The sequence below is a fragment of the Rhinolophus sinicus genome, chromosome 3 (assembly GCF_057876585.1).
Source record: "Rhinolophus sinicus isolate RSI-liver-muscle chromosome 3, RSI-T2T, whole genome shotgun sequence".
Classification (NCBI taxonomy): domain Eukaryota; kingdom Metazoa; phylum Chordata; class Mammalia; order Chiroptera; family Rhinolophidae; genus Rhinolophus; species Rhinolophus sinicus.
In genome coordinates this window covers 199238148-199252547 of record NC_142503.1, presented here as the reverse complement: position 1 = coordinate 199252547, position 14400 = coordinate 199238148, and the positions used below count along the sequence as shown (strand labels likewise).

The window sequence follows — 14400 nt, the reverse complement described above, 5'->3', positions numbered from 1 at the left end:
ATACGTGTACTCACACGCGCAGGCAGCTGCCCCCCGCCTCGCCCACTTTAGGTCCCTCCCCAGCCAGGCTGCCCCCGGGAGGAGAGGAGGTGAGGTTCCGGGTCTGGGAGCAGAGCTTAAACCAGGTGGGACAGCTACAGCCAGAGGAATAAAAAGGGGCAGGAAAGGAAAATTTGGCAGGTCATGGTTAAAGATCATGGTAGAAAAATAACATGTACCCCAGTGTGATGCCCAGTCTTCAGAGGACCCCGTTATTCAATTAAACAGCAATCCGAGTGTCGCAGAGAAGGTGTTCAGTAGCTGTTAACATCTATCATCAGTTGCCTTTAAGTAAAGGAGAGTAATACCCTCGGGTGTGGGTGAGCCTCACCCAATCAGCTGAAAAGCCTTAGTAGTGAAAGTGGGGGTGGGTGCCTGAGGAAGAAGCAATTCTAGGGCACCGCAGCTGCAGCTCCTGCCTCAGTCCGGCCTCCCCCACCCCACAGACTTGGCCTTGCCCAGCTGGCCTCCTCAAGGCTTAAGACCGCTTTGAAGTCCACTGCTCAATCTCTGTCTCTCTGCCCCACTGGTTCGGTTCTCTCGCGGAGCTCTGACTGACACACCAGTTAGCCGATTCCTTAGGGAGCTGGTTGTGCTTTCCCAGCAGCAAAGCAACGGTTCACGTGTCCAGCTGAAGTCCCCACTGCTGGCGTCTGGTCAGCCACGACCCATCCCCATCACCGAATCCTAGGTGCTGAGTTAGGGGTCTTCGAGGGGATGTGGACTGACTTGCCTTTAAAGCAGAAGTCCCCTTTTTAGTATCTTTGAAGGAAGATCATCCCAGATCTGGGAAGTTTTATCATTAGCTAACCCTGATAAAAAGTTATTTCTTTTATGCAACACAGAAATCTTGCACTGTCATTTCTACCCAATTTCCTGCCACGTTACATTGCATTAACTTAATGCTCATGTCTAGAAAAGGTTAACTATGCTAAAAACTCATATTTGGAAAAAAGAGAAGGAGGCAAACAGTAGGCCACTTCAAATTACTCTTGGGTTTCTGCCCTCGCGACACTGCTTAGCAGAATGGCTCCGGGGCTCCAGTTAGTTGCGCGCCGTGGTGCCAATGTCCACGTGCTCGGAGAGAGCGAGTGCTGTCCAGACGTGTGGAGTTTAGTCTGAGAGAACCATAGGCGACCTTTGTCAATGTCATGCCACACAAGCTGCATGGAACCCTGTGTCTACTCCAGGTGGAATCCTGGGTCTGATGCGATCACATAGATCCCTTCCACCTCTCAGCGGAAACGCACTGAAGCAGAGTAGCCACGAGGCGTGGGATAGAGGAATCAGGCGACACAGAACAGCAGGCCTCGTGGGGACAGCCTCGTCCAGCCCTCTTCTTACCCAGAAGCAGGACCCCAGGCTGAAAAACCTGCCCACGCCTCAGCTTGCTCATCTGCTGAAGCCCTCTTTGCACTACGCACGTGTGAAATGGAACAGCTCGCAGCATGAACAGTCCGTGCGCGCACATCTGTGGTCTACATGGCCACCTGTGTGGCATGGAGTGCCTCTAATATGAGGAAGCACCTGCTACTCCAGCTTTCCTGACACTCTTATGTTCAGTGCTTAAAACCAGCCCTGCAGATGTTCTCCAAATTGCTAAATTTATTCAATTAGATGCAAACCAAAATGGCTCAGGAAGCAACATTCTGGAAAATTCTTACAATTCAGCAGTATCTCTCAGCCTATCTATACTTGTAACCTTCAGCACAGGTATAGAAAGGGGGGGATATAATAAAATATTCATGCTCTGACAACCGCAGCATAGGAGAATACGTGGAGGTTTAAGACAGGAAGGAATTCGCTCCTAAGAACAGCACAGGTAACCTAACTTCAGAGACAATGAGGAAAGAAAGGTTGATTATTCGGTTTTTTGTTCAAAACCACAGGGCTATTCTACAATGTTATTTATGCTGTTTTATTCATGTGGACAGGATTTACAAAGTTGAGTCCATCGCAAGCCAAATTACAGTTCCTCCTGTAATGGAAATACTAGCTTCTGAGAGAGTCAGGTTGCTAAGACACACATTTTTTTTTTTTTTTTTTTGGGGGAAGTCCATCTACATTATTTTTTTAATAGAAATTTATATTTGTTTGTAAATGATATAATTTATCTGGAAAAACCAACAGAGGTAACTGACCGTCACAGCAGGGCCATGGATACAAAACCCCGAAATACAATCCTAATGGCAAGATCCCTTCCACTAACAAGCAACATAGAAACACAACTGATAGGAGGACCCCAGGTACACAGCCACAAGAATGACCAAGGGACGCACTGCCCAGTCACCAGGCGTCGGTGGTGAGAATGTGAAAACCCTAATAAAGGGCACTGAAGAATTCCCCCACAGGCGGAGGAACCAGCCGTTCTCCAGGGTGGGGTGACGTCCTATTACAAAGATGTCATTCTCCACAGAGCAGTCCAGACACTGAATGCAATCTGAAACACAATTCTAATTAGATTTTTGACGAACTCGATGTAATCTAAAATTTAGGTGGATAATAAAAGTCCTAGTAGCAATCTTCCCCCCCTCTGCTCCCTTACTCTGGTTTGTTTCCCGGGCTGAGGTAGTCGGTCGCAGGTCGGCCGGCCTGCTCACGATGGCTGCCGGCTGCTCACGGCACCCCACAGCAGTCTGTGGCAGCTCACACCAACCTCCGTTTGCTCACGGCAGCCCAGCTCCAGGGAGAGTTGTTATTCACAATCTTAGCTGTAGAGGGCGCAGCTCACTGGCCCATGTGGGAATCGAACCGGCGACCTCAGCGTTAGGAGCGTGGAGCTCCAACCACCTGAGCCTCGTAGCAATTTTAAAGGGAAGGGCTGTCCCTTTCCTTATGTGTAAAGTTAGTCCTAATCTGCTCTCCCAGCAGAGTTCAGCTGTCATCCTGGGGATGTAGGTGCCACGATTCACTCATGCCGACTGTCTAGCGGCTGGCACCTAGGATGTCCTTAAGTACCTGCTTTCTGTCATCTTATTAACTGCAACTTCACGTAAGTACCTGAAAACTGAACATTTTCCAACTAAACCTTAGATCTCAGCTGCAGTGTAATTTCATTGGGGGAGCCTGTCTTGACCAGTCCTAACTAGGTTCCTCACTGTAAGGTCGTCTATCAGACTGTACGTTTTCCATGTGATATTTGTCTCAAATATAACCAGAGTGCTGGATAATTCTTGGGTTAACGTCTTCCTTGCGGCACCACCTTCCAGGTCACTGCACCACCTGGCACAGACGGGCACTCAGTAAGCAGGGTCCCCTTTTCCACGAAGCGACATCACCACTTTCTCTAAGGCAAGAGCTGCCTTCAAAGAATGTAGCTTATTTCCAAATAGATGCCAGAATATGATAGCGAAGAAAAGAACTACAAGTTTAATTCTTATTTTGAATAGCTTGCAATTTTTAAAATTATTCAAGTATGTTCCTAAATATTGGTTAAAGATATTATGGAAGTAAAAAACCTACAACTAAAAAACACTGACAACCTTATGAAAGGTTTAGTCTCAATTTTTTAAACAAAGGATATTTTAATTTTATGACTAATTCATAACTCCATGTACAATACCATCTTACTTCAGATAAGCATTAAAATATGCTAGTCATTTATAATCATGTGTATGAGTTTATCTCTTTATTTTTGAGTTTAAGAATAGAAAGACTACTTACACAAGATAAGCAATAGTTTGTAATACTGCAGGTCCTCAAGTAATGTCATTTTGTTCAACACCATTTCATTACAATGTTAATGAGAAAATAAAAATCAAATCCCAGACGGGGCCCCTATCTGTGGAGTGTGCAGGTCTCCCCAGGTCTGCGTGGGTTTTGCCGGGACTCTGGTTTCCTCCCCCATTACAAGACATGCCTGGGAGTGAATGGCGTGTCTACACTGTCCCAGTGTGAGTGGGTGGGGGTGTGAGTGGCCCTGTGATGGAAGGGCGTCCTGTCCAGGGTGGTCCCGCCTTGTGCCCTGAGCTGCCAGGGACTGGCTCCAGCCAACTGTGACCCTGACTTATCTTACTTGTTTTTATTGATCAGGCTTAAGTGTCTGTATAGCTCACATTTATTTCAATGTTGAATATTAGAAGTGTTTTGGGTCTTCATTTAGAAGCTTGGTGATGTTTTTGTGACCAGAAAAAAGCCTAAGGAACTTAACTCTTGTTTATATCAATTAGCCTCTGGTAACATTGGTTTTGTTTGTTGTGCTACATTGTTGCATTTAAAGTTGCAGTTTCCAAGAATCTATTGAAGATGTTAAGTGAGGACTTATAATTCAATTCAACTAGTGTTCTTTAAAGATAACATAGGATTTGGAAGTTTCTCTTAAGTGATTTACTCTGGGCCAAAGGTTAGTTTTGCATAGATTCTGTATAATATATATTCCCCAATATTTTGTTATGAAAAACACCAATAAAAAAAGTCTCATCTCAGGGAGTAGCTGTATAGCCACCAGCTAGATTTTACACTTACATTCTAATATATTTGCTTTGTCACATATTCTGATCTTTTTTTGTAGAAAAATGTGAGTTTAGGAATGCTTTAGAATAACAAAACTATATATTCTGTAGCCTACACGATATAAATAAACTGAACAGGGAAGTTTCAGAGCTAAAGTACTCACCATACTCACCATTTCCCAGTCTGTATGTATAGCCAACCATTTTCATGCTGTGGCCCTAACCACCCACTAGATATATGTAGTTATGGAATTACAAATGTTACATATAAGCTTTGATCTTTAGAATCATTGCTGGATCACCTGTGTGGATGGAGTTGTGTTGATTATTTACTATAAATTAACATAGACTTATACTTCTAAGACAACATGAAGTAATAGTGATGGGATTTACCCTAGTTCCTGACCAAAAAATTGGGCAAAATATATGCAATAATGGTTTGTTTTCAGGACCCTGGCTTTCAGGCAGTGAAGGACAAACCCTGACAGATGGGAAACAGTGCAGTGAGCCCACAAGTGTCCAGCTGCCTGCCTGGGTGGAATTTCCAGGTTGCAGCACAGGGAGAAAAAAATCCCGGGGGAGCCACACAGACAGAGGTGCTTCGAATTTGCAAGACAAAGACCCAGAGAGGAGAGAGAACACTTGAGATGGCAGAGGCCCCCTCAGCTTGACAGCAGAGGACTGATCAGCATATTTGTGTGAGGAGAGCACCGGAGGCCACGGAGGCCACAAAAGGAACCTCCTGAAAAGACTGAAGACACCAGTACTTGCCCAGGGCTGGGAACACTGCCTGGTCCCACCAACCAGATTGAAAAACTTCCCAAGTTACGGAGCACTGGGCTCATAATCAGAAGGTCCTTGTTTCAGTCATGGGGATAATTAGCCACAGAATTACTGTGGCTCTTGGTCCTTCCCAACACATCTCAAAAGCAAGAACGAAAAGGATCAAACTGTTTGCAAGTAACTCAACTGCCTCTCAAAACAAATCTCAAGAACATTAATAGAAATATGTAAGGAAACAGCATTCAACAAGGCAAAATTCAGTGTCAGACATCCAATAAAAAATTACCAGCCATGCAAAGAAGCAGAAAAAGGTCATTTATAATGAGAGAAAAACCAATCAACTGAACTGCTTGGAGCTGACATGTTAGAAGTAGCAAAGATATTAAGAGTATTCTATGTGTTCAGAAAGTTAAGTGGAGACGTGAAGGTACAAAAAAGACACAATTACCAGAGGTGAAAATTACGTGTGAGGTGAAAATTTTACTGGGTGGGAATTAACAGCAGATAAAACATCGCAGGAAAGATTAGTGAACTTGAAGATGGCAAGAGAAACTACCAAATGAAAGAAAGAAAGAAAAAAAAAAGACTAGAAAAAGCACTGGTGAGCTGTGGGGACAGCTCAAAGAAACCTAATATACACCTATGTGACTGACATCCCTGCAGGACAGGAAGGGGGCAGAAAAAAGTATTTGAAGAGATAAGGACCAGACACTTTTCCAAATTTCATAAAAACTATAAACGGACTCCAAACACAAGAAGAGGGAAACCATGGCACATCATAATCAAACTGCTTAAAAATCACAAAAGAAAACATCTTAAAAGAAGCCAGAGGGAAAAAAGATACCGTTTGTGCAGAGGAACAAAAACAGGAATGGCAGCAGATTTCTCACCAGAAATGGTGCAAACAAGACGACAGTGGAGCAAAACTGGCAAAGGATAAAACCTGGACCTGGAGTTCTATACTCCACAAGCACACCTTTCAAAATCAAAGGCAAAAGAAAGACTTTTTTGGACAGACAAAAACAGAAAGAATTAATCACCAGTAGACCTGCGCTACAAGAAATACTAAAGAACGTCGTCAGGCAGAAAGACATCGACACCAGATGGATTTCTAGATCTACACAATGGAGAGAAGACCACTAAAAATGGTACTTGGGGAAGTAGAAAAGGTAGTAAAAATTACTTAAATCTCTTTAAAAGATAATTGTTTAAAAATAAAAAATAAATAGTATGTTGAGGGGTTTATAACATACGAAGAGGTAAAATGTTATACACGGCAAAGACCGCGAAAGGCTAGGAGAGGAGACGTGCAAGCGCACTGCTGTCGAGCTCTTATGCTTTATGTGAACTGGCATGTTACCGCTTGAAGGAGACTGTGATAAGTGAAAGGCATATTCTAGAAAAGCAAAATACTTGAGATCAAACAAGTAAGAGTTATAGTTAAAAAGCCAACAAAGGAGATGATAAAATGGATTCATGAAAGTGCTCAGTCGATCCAAAAGAAAGCAGAACAAGAGGAAAAGGGGACAAGAACAAATGGAACAAACAGAAAATACAGCAAGATGGCAGATTTAAAGCCCACATATCCATACTCACACAGAAAACAAATGGCTTGAACACCCCAATCGAAAGGCAGCAATTGCCTGACTGAACAAAAAAGCAACACCCAACTATGTGCTGTCTGCAATAAACTCACTTTAGCTATAAAGATTGAAATTGGTCAAAGGAAAAAGGCAGGAAAACGAAGTACCACACTAATACCAGTCGAGAGAGCCGAGTGGCTACATTAACATCAGACAAAGTAGATTTTGGAGCAAATACCATTACCAGGGATAAAAAGGATCACTTGATAATGATGAAGACGAGGATCAATTCAACTAATAAATAATACTAACATTTATATACCAAATAACATTAAGTAAAACCTGATGGAACTGCAAGAAAAATAGACAATAAATAATTAGAATTAGAAAGTAAACAGCCCCAATTACAATTGTACCCCCAAATGAAATACTTATTTGTGAGTCTAAAAAGATACATGTAGGATCCACATACTGAAGACTAAAACAAAGAAGAGCAAAATGGGGAGATACACTACGCTCACAGATCAAAAGTTTCAATACTGTTAAGATACCAATTCTCTCCAAATCTACATATTCAAAGCAATCCAATCAAAACCCCCGAAAGGTATTTTGTAGATAACGACAAGCTGGTTCTAAAATTTATATGGAAAGTTAAACTAACTTGAACAGCCAAACAATTTGGGAAAAGAAGAACAGGGATGGAGTATTCACACTACCCGATCTCAATATTTACTACAAGGTGACAATAACGCAGACAGGATTGGTGAGCAGATATATAGATCAATGGAACAGAAGAGAGAATCCAGAAAAAGACTCACAGATATGGTCAAATGATTGCTGACAGAGGTGCAAAGGCAATTCAATGGAGAATGGTTAGTCTTTTAAACACTTTTCCATAAATATAATTACTTGTACATCCATGTAAAAAAAAAAAAAAAAAGAACCTCAAAGTGCATCATAGACCTAAATGTAAAACTACAACCCTTTTAGGAGAAAACCTTTGGATTACTTAGATATGACACCAAAAGCACTTCCCATGAAAGAAACAAATTATAAATTAGATTTCATCTAAATAAAAAACTCTATAAAAGACACTGTTAAAAGAAAAAGATAAGCCACAGAGAAAATACTTGCAAATCACAGAAGTGGCAAACAATGTGCATCCAGGATATGGAAAGTCATCTCAAACTCAGTAACAATATTATTAGTAATTAGGCAAATGCAAATTAAAGCCAAAGGAGATAAAAGGACTGCTGATACCAAATGTAGAGGAGGACACGGAGCAATTCGCACTCTCACACACTGCTCGTGGGAGTGCAGAAATGGTACAGCCACTTTGTCCAATGGTGGGGCAGTTTCTCAGAAAGCTACAGACACTTACAATACAACCCAGCAATCCCACTCCTGTGTGTTTACCCAAGTTAAATAAAAACCTATGTCCAAAACTTGTACATGAATATTTATAATTTTATTGCCCCAAACTGGAAATAACCCAAATATCCCTCAACTGGGGAATGGGTGGGCAGACTGTGCTACTCCTGTATACTACTGAGCAAGTAAAGGAACGAACTATTGATAACTCAACACGGATGACTCTCAAGCAGATGATACTAAGGGAAAAAAGCTAGACTCGAAGGCTACACACCAGACGAATCCACTTATGTGACAGTCTGGAAAAGACAAAATGAATGGGCTGGAGGACAGCCCAGTGATGGCCGGGGATAACGGGGACGGGAAAGGCCTGACTACAGAGGAGTAGCATAAAGTAACTTTTTCAGGGTAATGAAATGTTCTCTATCTTAACTGTGCTGGTGGTTATTTATTTATCAAATCTCTGAGAAGCGTACACTAAAAAGAGTGATTTTTGTTGTACGTGAATTAAATTTAAAAAAATGTAACGGAAAGCTATTTACTAGGCATTAAGTTCCCAAACCTTCTTGGTGACAATGTCCCTAGTGTCTAGGATTTCTTCACTGAGCTCCTAGACCAAAGAAATACCCATCAACTTAGGAGCTTAAAAAAAAACACCCCAGCTTTACTGAGGTATCATTGACATATAATTAATCGCACATATTTAAAGTGTACAATTTGATACATTAAACATATGCAAACATCTGTGAAACTATCAATCAAGATAATGAATACATCCATCATCCCCAAAAGTTTCTTAGTAGCCTTTTGAAAAAAAAAAAAAAAAGTTTCGGTTGGAGATCGGGATGGGTGTAGGTAGAATTGGGGGGTAGGGGGAGTGGAGTCAGGAAAAAGATGAAGTTTTACTTCCTATGTTTTTGTATTTATTTCACTTATTATAAAACAAACATGCATTTCTTTTATAATTCAAAAACATCAAACAATCCAATGGGAAATTCTCTCGAAATAAGAGCAAATCTCCAAGAAATGGCTCATTACTATTTAAAGTAGAAAAATCATTCTCTGGATTCCAAAAGCACTTTGTTTTAATCACTTTAGCTCTCGCTGATGTCAGCGCACACGTGATGGTGACTCTGGTGAAGCAGAAACAACTGAGCACAAAGGGGAACGCATGACTGAAATCACCACTTGAAAATCTGTAGACTATTTGAGGCTTCACTGGTTAATACGCTACCTTCTTTTATTCAAAACATTCTTTCCTCTCCCATTCCCTTACAGCAAGTAATACTTCCCAGAACACACTATGTATATCAGATATGACAACAGAAGAAGGAGAGCGTCCCACGTCAATCCTTAAGTGAAGCACAAGACAAGTCATTTACCAGCAGTACCATTAAAATGTGAACTTGTTTTTCCTGGAAATCCAACTTGGGTCCTGATAAGAACAGTACTATTATACTATTATACTACATATGGAGAGCTTGTTTTTCCAAAAAGAAAAACATATTTAATGATTTTTGATGACGACAAAATTATTATTAAAATTTTCAAAAATTACAAAAATATAGTAAAAGGGGAAAATCCACATAATCACACCACCCAAAGGCAGCTACTATTTATAGTCTGCACTGTATTCCTCTGAATACAGTCTCCCAGACAAGGGGGGCGGTGTAGGGCAGTCACCGCTGCTATTCACTGTCTTCTTATAACCCAGCACGGAACGTGTGGGTAACTGGAGAGGCCACGGTGTGCCACCCAACTCACTCTGCTGTCAACCTAGCCAACCCCTTTCTGCCCTTCAGCTTATGTTCACCTGTGACTGCTGACACTAGTCTTAGTGCACACGTCTATGCAGAAAACGTGGCATCAGGGACCGTTCTCAGAGCCCCTAGGAAACGGCGGGCAGGCAGTGAGCTGACTTCCGTGGGAGACAGGAGGAAGCACGCAAGTCTTCCTTCCGGGTAGTTTACGGCCTGCGCCGGTAAGAGACCTGTCCTGGGCCCCCCTATGAGGGCTCTAATGTCAGGTGGGCAGCGCAGGAAGGTTCATCTCAACAGTGATTCTGAAGCTCCTGGCACAGAAGAACTGGACACCCGGTGACGGTGGCGGCCCACGAGGAGGCATTTCTAACCAGCTCCCCGGTGGTGCCAGCTGTGGCCTCTCACTGGCACTCCTTCAGAAGAGCGGATCTCAAGCTTTTTGGTTTCAGGACCCTTTAATCACCTAAGAATCTTGAGGACCCCGAAGAGCTTTTGTCTAAGAGAGTTATAGCTATTGATATTGACTGTTTTGGAAATTAGACCAGAGAAATTTAAAAAAAATATTAAGTCATTAAAAATAATAAACTATTATGTCTTAATACAAATAACATACATTTACAAAAAATAATTTTTCTTAACAACTAATATTATTTATTTCATAAAAAAACTCATAATAAATATTTCCCCAAACGAAAACAAACTCAGTGAGAAGAGTGGCACTGGTTTACATTTTTGCAAACCTCTTTCACGTCTGGCTTTATAGAAAACAGCTGGCTGCTCATGTCTGCTCCTGCGTTTAGAATGCTGGTTTGGTTGAAAGAGGAAGAAACATCTGTCTCCCACAGACACGCAGCCGGAAGAGGGAGGGGTGACTAACAGCCCTTTCAGGTAAGTGGACTTCTTTGGTGTTCCAGCAAAACTAGCCAAGAGGTGATAAAGGGTCACTGTTGTGGAGCCTCCAATCTCCTCAGTGGGGGTGTCGTGCACCTGAATGGCTCTCTGGCCTGTGAGTGATTCTGAAACATCCTTTATTGCTCATCTGGAAATTACTGGTCATGAATTATGCACATCTTCCAGTGGGGACTCAATATGTCACATGTATTAAAAGCTCCCATCCATTCATCTCACCCCCGATCCCAGCAGGAGAGGCTGTGGCACCGAGAAGAGGAGGTTCCCACAGACACAAATTTTCCAAAATTCAGATTTTCATCTGAAACCTCGAGTTTCATCATCGACAACAAACACTGTCAGTTGTTTTCCTGAGACTGACATTCTCGTTTTAGTGAGAAAATGCTGGCTAAATGTTCAAGTCTGAATAACCAGTTTGTCAGTCATTCTTCAAGTAAAACTGGTATTCCGTGAAAAAAGTGGCTCCTTGGTTTTGCTAGCAGTGTTTTAACTATGAGAAAAATGCCAATGTCTGAAAAAACAGATGAACTAGATAATGTAATTAAAAAACCAGATGGCTGGTTATATTTTTAAAGATGACTGAAATTAAGAGACAATGAAGTTTGTTATTTAGGCCTGAGAATACAGATGCCGGGAGTTTACCCCTGGGTACCGCTCCTTTTCATCCTCGTTTCCTGAACCTAAGGTTTTTAATCTGGAAGATAAAGGGGTCAGGCTAGACGATCTGGACGGTTCTCTTACATTCTAGGACTGAAGTCTATCACGTATAAACACACAGCCATGAGGGACATGCAAAGCCAAACCACAGTGAGACACCACTTCACACCCACGAGGACGGCGGTCATCAAAGGCAGACAATCACAAGTGTAGTGAGGATATAGAAACTGGAACCGTCACACACTGTGGTGCATGTGAAATGGCGTGGCCTCTGCGGACAACAGTCTGGCAGGTCCTCAAACGTTAAACACGTAGATTTAACATGTAACCTAGCAGTTCCACTCCTAGGTAAATACTCAAGAGAAATGAAAACATATATGCACACCAAAGCGTGTACACGAATGCTCACAGAAGCATTATTCATAACTGCCAAGCAGCAGAAATAACCCAAAAGACCATCAACGATGAATGGATAAATCAAGTGTGGTCTATAACCATATACTGGAATACTACTTAGCAATGAAAAGAAGCTCCGATACAGGCTGCGACGTGGATAAACCTTGAAAACCTTATGCGAAGTGAAAGAAGACCACATACTGCATAATTCCATTTCTGTGAATTGCTCAGGTTAGGCAACTCGATAGCGACAGAGAGGAGATGAGTGGTCACCAGGGGCTGGGGGGGGGGGTTAGGGAGGAACGGCAGTGCCCGATAACGGGTATGGGGTTTCTTTTAGGGGGACGACAATGTTCTAAAATTAGATGTGATAACGGCTACACAATCTTGTGACTATATTAAAAACCACAGAATTGTACATTTTAAATGGGTGAATTGTATGGTATGTGAGTTCCCTCTCTGCACCTGTTAAAAACCCCTGCAGTAGTCCAGTCTAACAGGCAATCTATTTAAAAGAAGTAAGCACAAGGAGTACACTTCTTTAAAGCTTTGGATTCTTCAAAGCATATGGAAATTAATATCTATAAAAATACTCCGTTCCGAAAATAAGACTGGGTCTTATATTAATTTTTGCTCCAAAAGACACATTAGGGCTTATGTTCAGGGGATGTCATCCTGAAAAATCATGCTAGGGCTTATTTTCCGGTTAGGTCTTATTTTTAGGGAAACACAGTATGACAACACACACACACACACACACACACACACACGCATCTTTCAAGCACACCGCTGTGTGCTGGGTCAGTGGCAAGCACACCAGGGCCCCTGGATGGAGCCACGAAGGGGCCCCATCTTTTCCACCTGCCATGTTGGGTCCAGGCACTGTTCGGGGTGGAGTCCTATTGGTTGCTCAAATTCTGCAGCCACGCAACCTCTGTGAGGTCAGAATCACCCCCACCACACTCTTTCTTCTTTCATTATACCTTTCATCAAGGCCCCGTGTCTCCAGAACAAAACAATAGCAAGTGAACATGGATATGCTATCTGCCCGCCACCCCGCCCTGCACCCCCAAAGCTCCAGACAAACTGGAGGTAAGGGAAAGGCTGTGCTCTCACCTCACCCCCTCCAATCAGAGCACAGCAAAGAGTGAACAGTCCTCTGTGCTCTTGGTGACACAGAAGTACCTCCTGTGCACCTATCTTCACGGGCCAGTCTAATTCACCAAACACAGACTTTTCTCTGCACCTTTCTCCCACCACCTGGGCATATGGCAGGCTTGTACCTGTGTCCACTCCGTTACACTTTCCTTCACAGTGTTACCATAACCTACAATGACACACAACTGGCTGCATTACTTGAAGCCTGTTCTCCACAAACAGGAAAGCTTTGGAATGGCAGAAATCTGGCTCCACCCTGTTTCCTCCCCTGACAGTGTCTGGCCCACAGTAGATGCTCAAGGTCTGCTAAATGCTTTAGAGGGCAAGTTGTCCAACACTGCAGCCGGGCTTTAACCTCAGGGTGGGGAACAAAGTGAGGACAGCAGGAAGAGAACCTAGTTAGGACACGATTTTGACCGGGAGAAGAGAGGTCATGATTTAAAAACAAAAAATTTTTTTTTGAGGAGAAGTAATGATTATTTAATAAAAAAAGAAGTCTTAATGGTTTTAAGTATCCTAAGTGATTCTGTGAATGCATACTGCTACTGTGAAATAAATGCAGGCGACAGACTGATTCAAGCAGGCGGGCCACACTGGGTCAAAGGCAAGCATCTGAGGCAAACCAGGCCAACTGAACTCTCGTTTTCTGCAGACTCCCCTCTAGGGTTAAGAGTGGGACTCAGGGGCTGCCAGCAGCCAAGGCTCCTTAAAAACAGAAACCCTTCCATACATGTGATTTAATGTAGAATAAATTGATGTGTTTATACATTTAATATATATTAATAAATTTAAAAATAAATATAACTATATAATAAAAAGCATTTAAAATCAACGGGGGAAATGGAATATTCAATACACGATTTTCCCATCATTTTAGAAGACAGTTAAAGTTTTATCCCTACCCTGCACCATAAAAAAAGTTCAGGAAGATTATAAAGTGTATTGTGAACAAAAAAATTATGACAGTATTAGGATATTAGAGACTTTTGTGATCCTAGGGTTTGGAGGCCTTCCAAAGTAATTGAGAATTGAAATTAAGGAGAGAAAAAAAGATATTCCCCAATTTTCCTTAGTCTGAATGGGTAAGGTTTTAGAGTATTTACTGCTCAGTATATGTGCCTACGACTGTTCTTCAGGTGTGAGTTTGGGGAAGGGCCCTATGTGGCCCTTGCAGCCCTAGGATGACCACACGCTGGTAAATTCTGAACTTTAATAAGAGTTAATAATAATAAATTAAAACAATTAATTTGATCGCAACTCCTGACACAACAGATTGTGAATTACAGAAGAACA

At 42.2% G+C, this 14400-nt stretch overlaps 1 protein-coding gene across 9 annotated transcripts in view; it reads right to left on the bottom strand.

Moving 5' to 3' along the window:
• The window catches only part of PPP2R5C (protein phosphatase 2 regulatory subunit B'gamma), a 137753-nt gene that overhangs the window by 37957 nt on the left and 85396 nt on the right, over positions 1 to 14400 (bottom strand). The window lies entirely within an intron of this gene.